The 19,128-nt window shown below is 48.4% G+C and overlaps 1 protein-coding gene across 4 annotated transcripts in view; it reads left to right on the forward strand.

The window, feature by feature from the left end:
- The window catches only part of CYRIA (CYFIP related Rac1 interactor A), a 103,484-nt gene that overhangs the window by 37,355 nt on the left and 47,001 nt on the right, over positions 1–19,128 (forward strand). Inside the window, exons 2-4 of one of the 4 annotated variants that reach the window (XM_077844064.1) lie at positions 4,331–4,357; positions 6,043–6,195; positions 17,415–17,510. The gene's annotated coding sequence lies outside the window, so the exon portion shown is untranslated. Of the gene's footprint in view, positions 1–4,330; positions 4,358–6,042; positions 6,196–12,797; positions 13,031–17,414; positions 17,511–19,128 lie in introns of those variants that run through there. The other 3 variants (XM_077844065.1, XM_077844067.1, XM_077844068.1) reach the window with 3 other exon arrangements.

Genomic DNA, 19,128 nt, shown 5'->3' on the forward strand with positions numbered 1-19,128 from the left:
CAACCTGTGAATGTGACCTGATTCAGAAAGAAGGGTCTCACTTATTCATCAAACAGCACCACATGCAGAAGCTCCTACAAGAAGCAGGTAACAGGTGTTGCTGTGCGAGCTACTGTAGGATGAGGCCTGCGGCTGGTGCCTCTGAGAGCCCCTTCAGGTATGGGTAGACTTCCTGAGCCCAGTGAGCTTCTCTAGAACTGTCAGAAATCACTGGCCTACGAGCGCTGTGATGTTCCTTGATTAAACGAATGCCAGAAACAGCCTCTTCAGAGAACCCACTAAGGCCTGTTGTCTTTCATTAATGTTTCCCTTTACCTGCATTGATGTAGGAGTCTGATTCAAGACTCAGTGCTTCATTTCGAAAGAGCAGCAGGTTCTTTTCCCTCTTGGCCTGATTCCTAAGCAGGCAGATTCTTCGGGAAAGAGTGAAATTTAAAAGCAGGCCGCAAGCGCTGCCTCCTTCCTCCTCGGGCCAGATCCCTGGCCAAAGGCTCCCGCTCGGCACCTCCCGGGGCAGGGTCAGTGCCTGCTGGCCATGGAGAAAGGCAGGCTGTTGTGGTAATGCTGCCCCCGAGAAAGAGGCTCTTGCGCCCTGTCCCTGGACCTCAGTTTCTCCAGTGAGTCTGGGTGGCTGCTCCCACACTGGTTGTCCGTCCAGCTGCCTTAGGCTGCCCTGGAGAGGAGAGCCACTGAGCCCTCCCATTTGGGGGACTGGCTGGTTATCAGAACAGCTGCACATTCAGGTTCTGGGTGGGAGGGCACAAGGAACCCAATGGTCCTTTTAAAATAGATTGCTAAAACTCGTCACGCCTTGCTTCTTGAATCGTAGCATGACTGCTTTATAATTGGGTTACATCAGCCTGTTTTATATGTAAGGCCTACGAGCCCAGCAGATTGAGAAGGCATTCTGCTGAGCAAAGGAGAGTGAATGGTTGCAAAGGGGCATTTGCGTGGGTTAGAAAGCAGGGGTTCACCCAGGAGAGTCCAGCACAACTAGCCGTAAAAATAACCAGCCCCACGGGGCTCGGGAGTGTATTCGGGTGGACCATATGTCTTGTGTGCCTGGGACAGTCCTGCTTTATGTCTGTTGTCCCAGAGGCATCATTAATATCCCCCCTTTTCACTCTCAGAAGGATCTGGGTTTGGCTGATAAATCACGTGGTCACCCTAATTGTACATCACCTTGTATGTGCCCTTGGTATGGATAATATGTTTAAATAAAAACCTGTACCCGCATGCTTCGACGGCTCTAAAGCTGGCTGTGGGTTAGCGCCGCTGTACCACAGTGGCTGAGGCACGTCACCGTCTCATGGCACATGTGGCTTCGAGGTGAAATCATGAGTCATGTCAAATAGGTAGCGGTTTAGATTCTTTCTCATAGCTCGCTGGCTTTTTGACCTTGAGGAAATTACATAGCTTATCTCGACTGTAAATTGAGAATAATCATACAGACCTCAACGGGTGGTGTCATTATGAAATAATGTACGTCAAGCATCTGGCTTATATCTTGACACATAATGAGCTGCCAACATATGGCATTGCTATTATTATTATTATTATTATTATTATTATTATTATTATTATCTCATGACCATTATTATTTTGGCTTTAGTCTCTCCATCTGTGACATGGTGAGGGATGATCCCTGTCCTGCCCTGCTCCCCAGGTCCTTGTGAGGCCAAAAACAAGTAGCATCCCCAGAACCTAGTGCCCCTGGGAGTGTGTGCACTGTTCGAGGGGAGGACTTGTGGCAGAGTCTCACTTGCCTCCCTGCCCGGTGGGTCCATCCCTCTGTGACATGGGAAACGGGTTCCCAAGATACCGTCATCCCTTCCACCCTCCCTCATGACTCTCCCATTCCTGGCCCTCCTCGGCCCTGCCTACTTCCTCCTCTCGTGAACAGAGCTGTATAAACACCAATAAACACCAAAGCCAGAATGCCATTTACTGGTGCTGGGTGACTGGGGGAATGGGGGGGCGGGGTGGAAGGGGATGCCACACAAGAGGGGGCAGGAGCCAGATTCCTGGTTGGGCTGTGAGTTCAATGTTCTCTGCCTGGGGAGTTTCCTCCCTTCCTCTGCGTCTTTTTTTTTTTTTTTTTTTTAAGATTTTATTTATTTATTCATGAGACAGAGAGAGGCAGAGACACAGGCAGAGGGAGAAGCAGGCTCCTTGTGGGGAACCCGATGTGGAACTTGGTGCCTGGACCCAGAGATCACACCCTGAGCCAAAGGCAGATGCTCAACCACTGAGCCACCCAGGTGCCCCCTTCCTCTGCCTCTTGAATGAAGATGTTTTCTGTTCCCAGCATCCTTACCTTATTCCTTGCCTCTTTCCACTAATTTGCCTTTCTGCATGCCTCACCCTTTCTTTCTTTTCTTTCTTTTCTTTCTTTCTTTCTTTTTTTTTTTTTTTCTTGTTCTTTTATGCTCTGAAAAGGGTGGTTACCTAGTGGTTGAGAGTGGGAACTCCACCCAGATTGCCTGAGCTGAAATCTCTTGGCTCTCCCTCCCACTCCAAAGCTGAGAACCTCTGAGGAGCACGTCAGGCTCCTTATCTGAAAAAGGGGGCAAGAACCATGCCTCCCTCGTGTGGCTGCTGGGAGGTCTCAGGAGTCACTGAGCTTGACAAGGCCTGGTGCCCAGTAGGTACCTGCTGAATGGGAGCTATTTTTATTATGGAAAATCCTGCCTGTTTGGATTTCTTCCTGTCGGCAACTGCTCTTGCTGATGCAGGAAGGAGGCTGCAGGGAGGTCTCCTGACTCAGAGTCCAGGCTCTGCTGCTGGTTAGCTGGGACTCTAGGCAGCACACTCCCACCGAGGGCTTTAGTGTCCCCACTTGCTCAGCCTGGGGCTGGGAATGGGTCTCACCCGTGCTTCTCACCGTCTCTCTGCCTTCTCTTTGGTTTGTCACTGCCCTACCCTTCCACTTCTGGAGCCTTTCAAAAGTGGAAGACACACAGCTGTTCTGAGCTCTCCGTGCCTCCATTGAATGGGGCAGAGACACATGACATAGAGAAAATGTCACAGGTCGCTAGACCAGAGGTCAGGAGATGCCTGTTGGAGTCCCAGTTTTATGGTGTAACCCTGGATAAGTCATTTCATGTCTCGATTTCAGCTTTCCCATTTTCTTTCTTTTTTTTTTTTAAGATTTTATTTATTTAATGAGAGACACAGAGAGAGAAGCAGGGACATAGGCAGAGGAAGGAGCAGGCTCCCTTTGGGGAGTCCTATGTGGGATTCGATCCCAAGACCCTGGGATCACAATCTGAGCCAAAGGCCAACACTAAACCACTGAGCCAGCCAGGTGCCCATTTTCAAAATGGGGGTAATCACCCCTCTAAAAAGTGACCCAAAATGAGATATTGGAAAGTGTTCTGTTGGCGCCAGGTGTACAGAAGTAAAGACTCCTGATGGTCTCAGATGGAGCAGGGGGACTGTGGCCACAGCTCCGGCCACGGTCCGTACTGCCTGTGGGGACCCGAGATGGGAGTTGTAAGTGTCCTTCCTTGCCTGACCTCTGTTCTCTCTGAGGGACATCTGGCCCGTGGGTGACTCAGACAGGAAACTACCAGCCATCACTTCAAAAAGCTTGGACTCCTTTCAAAGATATGCTTACTTTGTGTTGTTCTGTGTTTGTTTGGATGGTGGGGGAGTAATTTACAGAATCAAGGACAGATCCTCAGTGCGAGCCGCTCCCTGGGAGGACCTCTGTGACCCTGGAGGGACTCTAAAAGGAGGTGGAGTGTGCTTAGGGCCAGAAACGATAAGTTTCTTAAATGCTGGTCTGTGGACCAGAGCCAGGATGGTGTCATCAAAACTCTCCAGAAGCTTTGACCACTGCTCTGGGGAGGGAATTGTGTGTTTTGTTAGAGACTGGGCTGGCCTGTCAGAGGGCTTCACCTTACCTGCCCTGGTCCCCATCAGGAGGCTGGAACGTGTTAACGATACTAGCACTGAGGCATGATGATTAGGGTTAGCTATCTGTGTAGTTGTGGGTGTTCAACTTAACCAGGTGACTGAGTCCTTCATCCTGACTTTTTTTAGAGCATCTCTAAATAAGCAGAGGGGACAACATGAGTAGGAGAACATTCTGGAAGTACCAGAGAGTCATAGTCTTGCAAAGACTCAGCATTCTACTGGCCTACCCCTCTTAGCCTGGTGGTGGAAGAAGGTAGGGGTCTTGCCGGGCCTCAGTGGGAGAATCATGGCCCTATCATATACACTGACCATGGATTATAATTTTGAGGATGTTTGGGAGAAAAAGCAGTGGGTTTGGGATAGTGCCCCCAATACCTGATTATTTCAACATCTTCTCTCTCGTTTCCAGGTCCTTCTGTGGCACATCTGGCAAGAGGTAAGAGATTTGATCTTACCCCAGGATCCTTCATTGGAAATTCACCTTCTTGACTGTCTAGACCCAAACTTATAGGAAACAGCCCCTGTGTCAGGGCACCCTTTCTTCAGGCTGTGCCCTGGGATGGGAATTTACAAATACAACCCTAAATCCATCGGAAACAAACCTCTTTCCCCCCTCTGCCTCCGCGACCTGGTTTCCCAAAACGCAGGGCCAGCTCCATAAACGTGGGCTCAGAATTCACTTTCTCATGGGGCCAAGGACTTTTGAGAGTTGCTGTGTTTTCCATATCATTTCCTTCCTTCCTCCTCCCCCCCCCCCTTCACTTCCTGTTTTTTCTTCCTCTTTCTCCACCCGCCAGCCGGGCTCTCCAGCCATGTCCCTTGTTGTCTGAGAACAGGAACAAAGCCCAGAGCGTAGATAATCATGATTTCCTGATGGGCCCTCTCTCTCTCTCCACTGGGAGCCAGGGCCAGGCTCAGCTTCTCTGGGGCACTGGAACCTCTGCTGGGAGCACAGCAGGAAGCATGGCCTTTGGAGCACGCTGTCTGAAAGAGAATCTATCAAGAATAATCCTTCATGTCCTTAAGAGAATTCATAGTTTCCAAAGAACTTTCTCCTGCATTCAAGCAAAAACACTGGAAAAATAAGACAACCGCTAGTGTTTTGGCCAAATAACTAAAGTCTGGTTTAGATGGACAAAACACCAGTGTGGCAGTTAGATGGGAGTTTATTTCTGGTTCTGCACTTTATTCTCTTTATGACTCTGCAGATCATGCTAGTTCTTTGAAACTCGGTTCCCTAAACATTTGGAAAAATGGAGTTAAGGGTACCTCATGGGGAGTTTTTGAGGACAGATCAGGAAAATGTATCTGTAAGACTCAGATGGTATGCCTGGCGGATCTGATTTGCTTAATATATGTGAGATCCCCTTTTGGGTTTTGGTTTTCTGTGCAGAGGAGTGACTGTTCAAATATATAGTACCCAGAAAAATCACATAATAAATGATACCCCTGGGAGGAGGATCCATATCTGTTACTGTGTTTTCCGGAGACAGAGAGAGAGAAAGAGACAGAGACAGAGAGAAAAGACAGAGACAGAGAGACCTACTGGCTGGGCACAAATCACTGAAAAACAAAGCCCACCCACTACCGTGCTCATGGGGCCCCCTATTCTATAATGATATTTTTTCTGATGAGAAATAGAACAGTCCCAACCACATGCCTGAGATAGACTGTTTCGCTAATTTAGCTCCCAGGGGCAAAACTACAAGAACAGCAATCTGGAAAAAAATCTCTCCTTTTTTGAAAAATCGTATTTAAAAAAAAAAACAAAAAAACAAAACAGACTTCCCATTCAGGGTCAGTGACCACTTGTTTGAGAAGTCAGCCTGACCATGAAACTGCTTTTTTAAAAATTCCAAAGGCCAGAGAGTCAGAGACATATTCCAATGTTATTTCTCCAAGTTGCTGAATCCTTGAGTGAGGCTGTTTGCTGCTGAGGCTCAGTTTCCCCAACTACAAAATGAAAGCATTACACAAGGTTATCAGGTTATTGCATCAATTTCTTAGAGCCCTGGTAATGTGTAATTCTGGTATTCTCTGTGTTTTCCTTAAAAATGTGTTATTTCTAGAAGAGAACAGGAAATGGCCGCTCAAAGTAACATGACTTGCATTCCCTTTTAGCAGATTATCACTCACATAAGGACAGCGAAAGGACAGGACTCTAGCGGGGGCACAGCCCTGATTTGGGAGCCAGACACACCTCGGCCAGCTTGCTCAGCTGTTTTGTCCCATAAGCCTAGATTGGTGAACCCGAATCACCAGAGAGAGCTCCAGGTAAGAAACAACTGACTTGGGTTATAGCAGACGGCACAGTGATAATCATCCATTTTGGTGGCGAGAATGTGTGATCTGCACGCTTATAGGATACATGAAAGTATTGAGGGTGATCATTTTGCCAGATTTGTCATCTTTGATTAGAAGTCATGCCTCTTAACATCACATACACATAAAAGGAGAGACAAAAACCCCAAAGAAACCAAGGATATAGTTTTGAAGTGGTTAAAGGTCCCTGGGTTTCTACAACTGTATTCTGAGTGGGAGCTGTTGTTACCCTGGGTCTGGTGAGTATTTAGGCAGGAAATAGAGTAGCTTAGAACTACAGGCAGGGACGCCTGGGTGGCTCAGTGGTTGAGGGAAGGTTCCCCTGCCTTCAGCTCAGGGCCTGATCCCAGGGTCCTGGGATCGAATCCCACATCGGGCTCCCCTCAGGGAACCTCCTTCTCCTTCTGCCTATGTCTCTGCCTCTCTCTGTGTCTCTCATGAATAAATAAATAAGATATTTTTTTTAAAAAAAAAAAAAAGAAAGAAAGGAACTACAGGCAGGGGAAACAGATTAGGGCTGGAGTTCTAGGTTACTGTCCCTTGCAGAATTCATTTGAGATGAAGCGCAATCCGACTTCCTTTCTACCCATCCTGGTCATGCAAACTTAGGCCGAGCACATCCTTCAGTAGCAAACTCGGGATGGAATTTTGGTCTCCTGCCACAGGTCTGGCTTGTGTCCCACTTGCTATAACATTTTTTGAGGCATTTTCAATTTGTGCACCGCGCTGCTCCAGCTGCAGGTGGCCAGGCCTTACTGTCAACACATGGATTCTTTGTTGTTATTACCTCCCTCCTCTGGCACCTCCTCCCAATCCTTTATGGACACTTTTCTTCTCATCTGCAAAGACTGGGACACACCTACCTGACTCCTTCATTGAACTCAGACCTGACAGGAGCTGACACCCCCACCAGATGACTAAAGATCTACCGAGGGGCTCAGCGCATTGGGTGCTGGCATTCTAGTGCATCCCCTTAAGTTGGCCCAGGGCACCCACTTAGGATCAGGAGTCACAAAGGAGATGCTGGTACCCTGAGATGGTCATGCACTTGTTCATCTTTCTCCAGTTGCTGGGGTTCCCTTCTGCTGTCTTTTGTCCTAAAGCTCTTCTTCTACATCTAGATATCTTGAGTTTCCTTGAAGACTATAAGGAGAAGCATTTCATACAGCTGAGCATAGCACAGAAGGTAAGACCAGGAGAATTCTAAGATGGTTCCAGTCTAAGTACCTAGGATCATTTTATCCTAGACTTGTTCCTCATACCACATTCTCATTCTTTGGGGGAACAGGATTATCTTGTGGTCTGTTCCTTTCTTTTCTCTTGTGGTTTCTTTTCCTAGGGTGGCCACGAGGCCACAGCATAATTCAGAGGAAGGAGAGGAGCTTTTGGCATTAGACTTGATTTCAAATCTCACTTCTACTTATTAGTTCAGTGATTTTGCTGAGATCATTTTAAATTCCTGAGGTTCTGTTTCCCCATCTGTAAGATGGGGATAATATGCCCTTATGTTGTATACTTGTGATCAGGATGAAAGGAGATAATTTAAATGTATTAACATAGTTTCTTCCTCAAAAAAATGTTAGCTCCTTTCCTCCCCAATCTTATTTAGAGCTACTTAAATATAGCTTTGACTCCCCCATCAGGTTCTCTTAGAACCTTGTGCCTTGCGTGTCTGTTGGCTTTGAGGCACTCATTCAGCCAGCCAGCCATTTAGTCAATGGCTGATGTTTATGAAGCATGTACTACGTGGCAGGTGCCATTCTTGATGTTAGGAATACAGCACAGAATAAAACGAAGTTTCTGTCCTCTTGGGGCTTGCATTCTCATGGGACTGTAGGATCATCAACAAGGAAACATGCGTACACTGTATCAGGCAGTGTTAAACACTATGGAAAAAAAAGTAAAGCAGGAAAACATAAATAAATGAAGTCAAGCCAGAGAGAGGGGAAGTGGAGAAAGTAGCCACTGCTGTTTTACACAGGGTCCAAGGGAAGACCTCTCAGATTAGGTGTTACTGGAGTACAACCTAAACAAAGTGAGGGAGTGAGGCCCAAAGGAACAAAGCCCTGAGGTGGGAATGTGCTTAGGCATTAAGCAGCAGAGAGCAGCCAGTAGGATTGGAGCAGAAGGAGCAAGGGGACAGCAGAAGGATGTGAAGGCAGAGAGAAGCCGTCAGATCCTGTAGGGCTTCGTAAACCACTGTAAGGACTTGGGCTTTTATGTCCTGACTGCCCTTCCAGAGATTCTTCTACCTTTCCTCCCTCTTCCCCAGAACATCTAAAAGGCCCCATCCCTAAATCATCACTACGTAGGAAAAGGGATGGATGCTTTTGCCCAATAGAGTATGAGCCACCCATTCAAAAACTTGTGTCGGGCATTAGGTACCAAGTCTCTGGAGATGAATGAGACATGGCCCTGTCCTGAGAGCCCATGGTCAGCACTAGTTCAAACTGCTTGAGCAAGTTGCATTGATAAATTAGGTTGAAGCGAGGAGTAGTTCTAATTTGGTCATTGTCGAACCAGTTTGCCAGAGTGGTCATTTTCCCTTGGACCCTCTCACAGGTCGCTCCCCCCAGTTCTCTTGGAATGCATTCACATATTCATGTATTACCAAGTCTTGCCTCCAGGGTAGAGGGCGGGATCGATTCATTCCACAAATACTTGTGTGCCTATTCTACGTCAGTGTCACTGTAGACACTGGATACAGATGATGACTAGATTCGCTCCCTGCCCTTGAGGGGTCTATGGTTTTCCAGGGATACCTGCTAGTGACCTGGCAACACACACTGATCTGTGTTGGAGTGAGAGTGAGTGTGAGGGAGCCCGAGGAGAGGCTCCTGACCCAGACAGAGTGGGCAGGATGGGGCAGCTCCTGGGGCATGTCATGTCCACTCAGTCCTCCAGGTGAGGCGCAGTCAGGCAGGTGAATAGCAGGGAGGGTGGGCAACATCAGAGAAGGGGATAGAATTAGAAGGTCATAGTTTCCTCAGATGTAAAGTAGGTTCATACAGACAAATGGAATGAGATAGTCCTCTGGCGTGGGTAAATATGTGGCCCCTTCTGTCTCCCAGTGCTCTAGTGAGTGTTAAATGTTGACTGTTCTGTGCACGGCCTTGGTACACAAATTGCTGGGAAACGGTTAGAACATGAGCCTTGTTTCTGTTTGGAGAGAGTGGCTGGCAAAAGCCTGAACTATTCTGGTAGGAATGATGGAATTTAGGTCTTGATACTTTTTCTTCTGGTCAGAAAGCAAATGGGTAATATCCATCTCTTAACCCTCTCCTAGTTGAATAGGACAATAAGAATGTTCTCTATGGAAAGTACACGTTCACTGGCCAGACAAGACCCAAGTCCCTACACATGCCAGACTCTGTGCTGGGTCTGGAAACCATCAAGATGGATTAAGTCTGTGCATTCCTCCAAGGAGGGCATGTTTGTGACAATGACAAAAGGGGCCAGCAGTCACAGACACAGATAGTAGTCAGGAGCCTCTTGCATGAACAAAGTGCAGAAACAGAGGGATGCCTAGGGGGCTCAGTCTGTGAAGCATCTAACTCGATTCAGCTCAGGTCATGATCCCAGGGTCGTGGGATTGAGTCCCATTTCAGACCCCATGCTTAGCAGGGAGTCTGCTTTAGATTCTCTCTCTCTCTCTCTCTCTCTCTCTCTCTCTCTCACACACACACACACACACACACACAAATAAATAAATAAATAAATAAATAAATAAATAAATCTCTTTTTTTTTTTTTTTTTTTAATTGCAAAAAGGGAACATGTTCTCTGCCCAGGGAAGTCAGGGAAGGCTTCCAGGAGGAGCCAGATGAGCTGGGCATTGAATAGTGAGTAGGAATTGGGATCCAGGCAAGAGACACCCCTAGAACAGAATAGCACTCTATAAATACTAAATACGGGCCGACATTCAAACAACTGTGGTAGTGGTGGAGAGGAAATAGCCAGAGTGATCATCACGCACAGATAATGCCTCAGCTCTGCTTTTTAGAAACCATTAGTAGCCGCCTCCTCAGCCTCCCACCTTGTTCCCAACAGTGATTAAAAATAATCAGATTGACTAATTTTGAGTTGCTCTCTCCTCTGACCCCATGGAGGTGTCAGTAAGCAGAGTAGGAGGAGAGAGACCACAGGAAGGAGTGGAAAGAGGTGGAGGAGGAATCCAGCCACATCTCCCGGAAACACGAATGTAAAGGCACAGCAAACTTGCACCAGGGCTCTCCGGAAGCAAAATTCACCTTTACAGACAACTAGGGCTGCTGCTTCCCAGTGAAAACTGCAGAAAAGGTTTAGAAGTGTGTCTGTCCCTCTACCTTCCTCTTAGGGAAGAGAAAGTATATACACACACATATATATATTTATTTTATTATACGTAAAATAGATATTCAGATTTATATGTGTGTATGTGCATGTGTGTAAAATATATATGTAAAAATGTCTATATTAATATATATAAATATATATACCGAGACATGTATCCGTGTGGGCTCTGTGTATGCATCTATAGGTACGTATACACACAGACACACACGTATGTATTATTTGGAACCTATTGTAGCCTAACAGAGCCTGGCACCAACACCCTCTGGCCTCATGGGCCAGCCGCAGGGTGAATGGGTGGGTTGGGAGTGGCCTTGCACACCTCCCTGGGTGCTGCGGTCTGCGTGCTTCCTGGCACTCGGGGTTCACAAGCGCACCAGGATGCCAGTTACAGAAGAGGAAACCGAAACTTTGAGCCACGAAGCAGCTTGTCCAAGGCCCACAGCTGTTATGTTAGGTGGTCAGGAGTCAGGCTGTCTTGTGATTGTCTCCTCTTCTCTCTGCCTGCTGTGCCACCCTTCTGATAACCCAATGAGATGGGGTTAAGAATCATCTTGGACATGGCCCTCGCCTAAAGCTCAGAAATGTGGAGCCGGGCAGAGCAGTAGCATCCCATCAGAGAGGCCTCTCCAGATCCCTCTGGTGCCATCAAACTCTCTACATTTTGCCCTGCAGGTGTCTGTTTACATGCTTCTGGGGACAGAGAGCTCACTACTTGATAAAACAATTGGTTCTAGTTGGGGAAACTGGGGAGCCTTCCCTCCTTACAGAGCCATCTTTAAACCTGACTTTGTCCCCTTTCTGGTAGGTGCCCAGTGTGGGGCTCAAACTCATGACCCTGAGATCAAGGGTAGCATACTCTGCTGACTGAGCAAGCCAGATGCCCCCTCATTCCTGGTAGGTTTAAGTATCTCAACATCAAGCAGCTTAAGGAGTGAGTGCTTTGCTCACTTTGGAATCTCTGGGAGACCCAGACAGCTCCATGACATACCCCGCTCTCCAGTTCTCCTCTTAAAGAATCAGGAGAATCAGCCAGGGCTTCCTCATCTCTTGCTTTTAGGGGATCTATGAGTTCTTCCTGGGGGGCTAGGCTGATTGGAAGACAAAGCAGTTGGGTATCTTCTCTTGTCCCTCTAAGGAGAGACCTCACCATGAGCTTTCTCCTGCCCTCTTCACTCCGCTACCCTGGCTGTACTGGAGGGTAAGCATTTCCTTTGGATGCCATTAACAGACAGAAGGTGAAGTTTGAAAAGGAAGGAGGGAAAAAGCATGGCTGTGGCATCAGGGTTGTGGCACTGAGTCACCATTTGACCTTGGACCTCCCTTCCCTTCTCCATCCACTACGAGGCAGTTGGGCTTGATGGTCTAGGGCTTTCCCTTTACGAACTTGACCCCAGAGAGAGTCATTGAATGCTGTTGAATCCGCATGTGGTCCAGCAGGACCCTGGTGTGGGGTTCCTCATCTGCATCACATCACATCATCACTGCCAAGTGCCCTTGGAAGGTGAGAAACCGGACCCCTTACCTTTGCGTGGCACCCAGGGCCTCCATCAGCCTGGGAGCTCAGAATGGCTGATGCGGTTCTCAGAGTAAAAGGTCTCGGCCTGCACCCCCAACCCCATCCCGATGCTGGGAGCCTTGGTGCAGCTGCCACCCTCACTCTGTCCCTCTGCTCCAGTCTTCCCGCTTCCTGCAGCTCTGTTTGTGCTCCTTCTCTGCGCTGGAAGATAGGAGAATCAGCTTGGGGTGCTTGGCTTAGCCCTGATGGCGAGCCTGCCTTTCTCTGGGACTTGGAAGCTGCCGGCCCAGTGGCCCAGGATGGGGACCTCATCTGACCTGCAAAACAGAGTCAGGCCCAGGCTGCACATGGGCAGAGATGCTCTGGGGAGAGAACTGTTACTGTGGAAAGTAGGCTTGGAACGTGTCTCCTGCAGAGACCTGCCTTCCCAGCTCGTCGCCACCTTGCTCTGCTCCTGACCATGCTGCTGGTCCGGGAGGAAGGGGAGCAGGGAAATCTAACTCATTTTCTTTGGTTTCCAAAACATGGGATACACGAAGCCTAGAAATGTGACGACATTTGCAAAGGCATGTGTCCCTAGTTTTAGGGAACGACACACGGTCATGTGCATCGGAGTGGACTTTAGGTGAGGTCATCACGAAATGCTTGTATGGCATTAAGGTTAGGAGCCCAGACTGGAGCCGCACCGCCTGGGTCAGAATCCTCCTGTACCGCCCGCTAGCTGGTGAGCTCGGACAGTTACCACACCTCTCATCCAACAGTTTCCTTGTCTGTAAAGTGAGAAAGCCCATTGCACCTGCCACTTAAGGCTGCTCTGCTCATTAAGCCAGCTAGTCTATGTAAGTGCTCCAAGTGGTGCCCGGCACGCAGGAAGGACCCAAATCACATTAGTTGTTTTTATTTCGATCTGAAGCCTTAGTCAGATATTTTATTAAAGGTAGGTTTGGGGGATGTGCTGTGGGTTCAAGCATTGAAAAGGTATTTATTAAGCATCTTCTGAGTGCAGAACTATTCCTAGAGAAGGAGTTTCGAAGCTGAAGTCAGCAGCAGTGATAAACACTCCAACCTCGGACAGGTGGCACTGTCTGGCTGTTAGAACAACCAGAGCATCTTAGGGGAGCAGAGACAGCCGGAGAGATGCCTGAACCAGGAGGCTTCTGGGGGGGAACAGGGGGTGGCCAGGAGGGGATGGAGGCAGGAGACTGGAGGCAGATGGTGGGGTGTGAGAAGAAGGGGGAGCTCCACAAAGATGATGGAGGGATGGGGGAGCCCTTCTGACCGGGAGGAGGGGGAAGAGCCAAGGAGAGAGGGATCTCCTGAGAGGGCTGGTGTTGATCCGGGCACCCCAAGGGCAGCAGGGGATCCCTGCACTTAGTCCTGCTCGGGGAGCTCAGGATGAGCTAGTGGAGGCCCCAGCGCCCAGGCAGGACGGGAGTGGGCCCCGCTGCCCCACACTGAGAGAGCACAGGCCCCTCTGTGTGCAGAAGAGCCCTGGCCGGGCCTCCTCTCCTTGAAGGGCCCGACAAAGACTCGCTTGTTCTCCCCTGACATCAGACCTCGCCCTCAGGACTTCTCTGTTCTTCTGGGGCAAGATCTCACACAGTGATAATAGCGTGAAAGGGAAGGGAGGGAGCAAGTGAAGGCTGGCTCAGGCGTCGCCATGCCAACCCGCTCCCCAGCAGAGGCCAGGAAGGCGCCCCGCGTGCGCCTGTGCCCCTCGTGGGTCCTGCAGGGGACAGTGCCCGGGGGCCGAGCGCCTGGTCCCAGCCGAATGGGAGCCGCCGGTCCCGGTTCTGAGAGGGGCCAGCTGCTTGGTCAGCGATGGACAGACTCTTAGAGGGTCAAGTGAATGATCGCTGCATAGAATGGTTTGGTTGTTTTCTGGTTCTTTTTCCTTCTTCCCTTAAGTAAAGCAAGTGTTGCATTTAAACACCTGGGTTGTCGATTTGAACAGAGATTTATAGAGAGAGTTTTGCCTTCGGAAATTTCAGAAAGGCTTACTGTTCAGGTGGCTCAGTGCGTTAAGCGTCCGACTCTTGGTTTCGGCTCAGGTCATGATCTCAGGGTCGGGAGATCAAGCCCTGCATGGGGCTCCGCGCTCGGCAAGGAGTCTGCTTGAGATTGTCTCTCTCCCTCTTCCCTTCTACCTACTTCTGCTCTCTCTCGCTCTCTCTCTCTCAAATAAATAAATAAATAAATCTTTTTAAAATATTTTTTTAAAGGCTCACTCTGTAGAGCAATCTGTGAGAACATCCGGTCTAGCTTCTGTCTGATTTTTTTTTTTTTTCAGTGAGTAAACCAAGGCTGGGACAGTAGGAGGCAGTGTGAACGATGGGAAGAGTCAAGCCTTCCCAGCCATCTAGTTTGGGCTCCAGGACTGGGATCCTGTGCACTTACTGAGGACAAGACCTGGTCCACAGCAGGGCTCAGATAATCCTATCTCTGATTATTTTCTGAACTTTCCCTAGTTTTCCCTGGTGTGCCCAGTGGGATCCATAAATGAAACACTCATAACACAAAATACATGTTAAACAGTGCAGGAGCAACTCCTCATTTCCTTTGCCCTAAAACAAGCGCTTACTTTTGAGCTATGGGATGAAAAGGGGATTTGACACTGGAGCTTCCAGTCCTTAGTCTAGTGGAGAGCTTCTCAGACGTATGGCCAAGGCCACAGGTTAGTCTCCTAGTCTCCTTCTAGTCTCCACGGTCTCTCCACGGTGCTTCCCACACTCCACTAGGCACCTTAGGACCTGAAGTCATTTAGTGGGTTCTGAGCTGGTGCAAACCACAGAGCAGCCTCAGACTTTGTATTTGAATAAAAATTTACCATCTTCAGGTAGGATTAAAGAGCAGCCTAGACTGTGCTTGAACCGTCTCTGAGACTTCGAGCCCCAGAGCAGATGGAGAGCAAAGCTTTTACATTTAGTCATTTGTGGCCACAGACACCAGCCTGGAAACCCCAGCTGCAGGGTAAAGTTTAAATCAGGATAGTGCACGGTTGAGTCATCGAAAGCAGGGCTGGCCTTTAACATAAATTTGGAGATAAACTCGGTGAGTTTGTTTGTTTGGTTTCATTGTGGTCTCGGTGGATCAATCCAAACAGGGAAATCCCACGGTGACTTTGCTGCATTCTCTGTGTACTGTGGATTTCCTGCAAGAGCATCCTCTCTGTGAAAGCAACATTGTGCTTCTTATAGAAATAAGCTGTCTGTAAGCACAGGGGGAGGGGGCACAGTCACCAGTGGAGGATCTCCCACTAGCATAATTTACACTTCCTTGGGGCATCTGGGTGGCTCAGTGGTTGAGCATCTGCCTTTGGCTCAGGTCATGATCCCGGGGATCCTGGGATGGACTCCTGCATCAGGTTCCCTCCAGGAAGCCTGCTTCTCCCTCTGTCTATGTCTGTGTGTGTGTGTGTGTGTGTGTGTGTGTCTCATGCATAAATAAATAAAATATTTTTTTAAAAATTTACACTTCCAGAGTATTTTCCAGTTGTGCCGAAGTAAACTATAGAAACTCATTTTGATAGGCTTGGGATAGAATTTCAGCCTTTCCTCCCCCCAGCCAACCCCCCCTGTTTTTTCTTTCTCTTCCACTCCAGCTGGAGTCAAGGTGATTCAGCCACAGGCCATGTTTCCCTTGGTGGAAAACGTGACTTAAGAAATTAGCAAAAGCAGCTGGGGAGGATGATTACTTACCCAAATGGTTGAATCTATTAATCCACACCCCCATCCCCCTCCACCACCACCCCGCATGCCACCCCCTGCCGATGGCCATGGCTCCATTGCTGGCAGACTGGTTAAGACCAGTCCTTTTGAAATGACCTTGAACAGGAATTAAGTGAATTCTGGTGTTAAGTAAGCACTGGGTACTACGACTGTGGGTGTGAACACTTCTTACTACTAAGGGGGGAAGCAGGGGGTGGCCAGGAGGAATAACATTTAGAAAATATCCAGGACTTTGAAATCCATCCCCCTGCTTTGTCCTTTTTACAAACTTCTGCTTTTGCCCTGCTTTTGCACTGCTTTTACCCTGACCCGGTCTGGCAATTTTAATGTGGGATGATAATGCCCCTTAGTGGAGAGCATGCTTAACTGCAAGCTCTTGGGTTTGCCCAAAGAAAACCTCTGTTTTAGCAGGAACACATCATTTTCCCAGTTCTGAAAACTAAACAGGGTACCTGCTTTTGAAGGTCATCGTGAGAATCAAATGAGATAATGTGCAGTCAGCGCTTAAAATAGCATGGAGCGCAGGACTGCCAGGGGCTGTGACAGTGAGGATGTGGGGAAGCAGGGGATGAATGAGGACATCTCTGGAGTCCCCAGGATTTTAGATTCAGGGCCCTCTGTGTCAGCAGTGACATGTCGTAGGAAAGGTGACTGAAGTACATCCTCAGCTGAGACAGGACTCTCTCCCAGCTGGCCCACCTGCCCGGAGGCGGGAGGCAGCAAGACCCACTTCAGAAAGTGCACCCACGGTTCAGCCTTACATATTCCCACTGTGTAGGAGTTTTGATTCAAAGAGGCATCCACTGGGGCGCCTGGGTGGCTCAGTCGAATGAGCATCCCACTTGATTTCTGCTCAAGTCACATCTCAGGGTCCTGAGATGCAGCCCCATGTCTGGCTCTGCACTGAGCGGGGAGTCTGCTTAAGATTCTCTCTCCCTCTCCCTCGGTCCCTCCCCCAGTTCTCTCTTTCTCTCTCTTCTCCCCCCCCCAACAAAAAAATAAACAAAATGTTTTAAAAGCAAACAAACAAAGAGGTATCCCCAAATGGGAATCCACAGTCCTGAGACATGTTATTTTGTCCTGCCTATCCCTGACCTTGGGCCTCTCCCAGCGCGGCCTCCGAAGCTGATTGGCGGGGCCAAAGGTGGAGACAGTCACAGGCTTCTCTTTGTGAGAACTAGTCGCTGGCCATCTCCACCACGTGGGTGAGGCAGGCTGCTCCCAAAGCCTCTGCCTGTCTTTAGTTCACTTGCACATTACTGAGGCTGGAACTTGCCTTTTAGATGACTCAAGTTTTCTTTCTTTCAATTTTCAAGCATAGCGTGAGATCCCTGTCTGTTACTTCCTATGCCAGAAACTAGTTATATCTTAATTAAACTAGGTGAAAGGAGGAAAAACATTTCCTCCTCTCTCCTTCCATCCTACCATCCCTCCTTCATCCCTCCCTCACTCTTTCACCCTCTCCTGCCTGCCCGTCCTCCTTCCTTTCCTCTTTCTCTTTCTAAGTAAATGGCTGGGACTCAGATCTTGGATACACCTTTTGGCATTCATGCTCTCACTTCTGCACTCACTATTTTTTTTTTCATTTATTAGCAAACACGTATTCCCTGAGTGGCCTGCTGTGGATTCAAGCATAAGTCCTAGCTCCTGTCCTGGAGGTAATCACCTTCTAGGAAAAGAGGCAGACAGGTAAGTGGGAGTGACTGGAATGTGGAAGGCTGGTGTGTGAGGACTCCCTGGGCTCTGGTGAGAGGCAGAGGGCAGAGGACACCACCTCCCACCCTGAGAATGGGACAGACATCAGTTCAGGCCCCAGACCAGCGGAGGATGGAAGTCTACTTGGCAGAGAACTATACTGAGAGCAGGTGTAAACGCACATAGGAAAACCAGTCCCACCGCTTCATCATAACCAGAAGACTGGGATCTTCCAAGGGATCTCAAAGCTGAGCCTGTGACACCTGCTACTCCCAGGACCCCTCATCTCCACCCCCACCAAGGGGGTGTGATCTCAGCGGTGAGGGACCTGGGGTTGGTTTCCCTCCAGCTCCCGAGTCTCACCAGTAGCCGGACGTCCACTGACAGTTTCTCCCTCCTGACTCCACACACAGCCTCCTTTTACATGAAGCCTTCCAGTTTATTCCAGCCCAGATGAGTCACCTCTTCTCTTGCACCCCTTTTCCAGAACACTTTCCTTTCACCCAAATCACAGTCTTCCCTGGAAGGTTCCGTCCTTTACTGTGGGCTTTGACCATGGTTTCTTGCCCTCACTGGATTGTGCTCTCAGACCACTGCAGGGACTGAGTCTTATTGAGCAGTTGCCTCCAAAATGAGCAAATGTTTGTATGTTTATTCCTTAACCATGCATCAACTTTCAATACTCTATTAAGGACTGTGCTAGGTATTGAAGATATTAGGGTCATTGGAAGGAAGAGGTCACTTAAATTTGGGAGCAAGTGGCACGGGTGAGGAGAGGTATTGGAATTCATTGGTGGTGGGAGATCAGCTAAATTATATTGAATATAAATTGGCAGATAACCTGGCAAAGCCAGTGGAGTTTTGGCAACTATACAAAATCTTTGGTTATGTGGTACTTTCTAGAAATTTTGAAAAAAAACAAAACTTATTATTAATTCCAAGGAAATGCTGCCATTTCCTGGGCAATGTAACTCGACATGGGATCTGTATTAACATCATGGCTTTGTCATCTCATGGATTTTTTTTTTATTTGAAATTTGAAAGCCAAAGGACAGAGCTCTGGTATTTGCAAATTATCCCCAGTCTAGTGCCTTCATGTTGCAGTTGTGCTATTATTATAATTGTAAGGAGACCTGATTTGGGCTTCTAGGGTTGGGACATGGCAGGCCCTCAATTGCTTCTCAAATTCCAAAGGAAAAGGGGCCGAATTAGAGAATGTCATATTAGACCTTTGAATACACAGGAGAGATTAAACCAGACTGTCCAAGCATCGCTTCCTAGAGCTACTTTGGGGCCACTTTGTTGAATGGATGAGATTCATTTGTAAGTTTGTATGCCTATGCGTTTCATGACATTTGCTGCGTCAAACACACACAAGGGCTTGAGAACAGTTTCTCTGACATAGTATAAGCATTCCACCAGATTCCAGAATTACTCCCTTTTCACAGACTAACTCTGTAGCACCCCCTGATTGCAGCAGTGGACAATTTTGATACAGCACGGGACATTTGAAAGTGCCGGGGCTCTAGCCTCACTGTCCTTGCCTTATAACTTGAAATCCAAATGGCTTTAAGAAGCAAGAGCAGGACGGCTCACAGAAGTGCTGTTAGTA

The sequence above is a fragment of the Canis aureus genome, chromosome 12, assembly GCF_053574225.1.
Source record: "Canis aureus isolate CA01 chromosome 12, VMU_Caureus_v.1.0, whole genome shotgun sequence".
NCBI classification, from domain to species: Eukaryota; Metazoa; Chordata; class Mammalia; order Carnivora; family Canidae; genus Canis; species Canis aureus.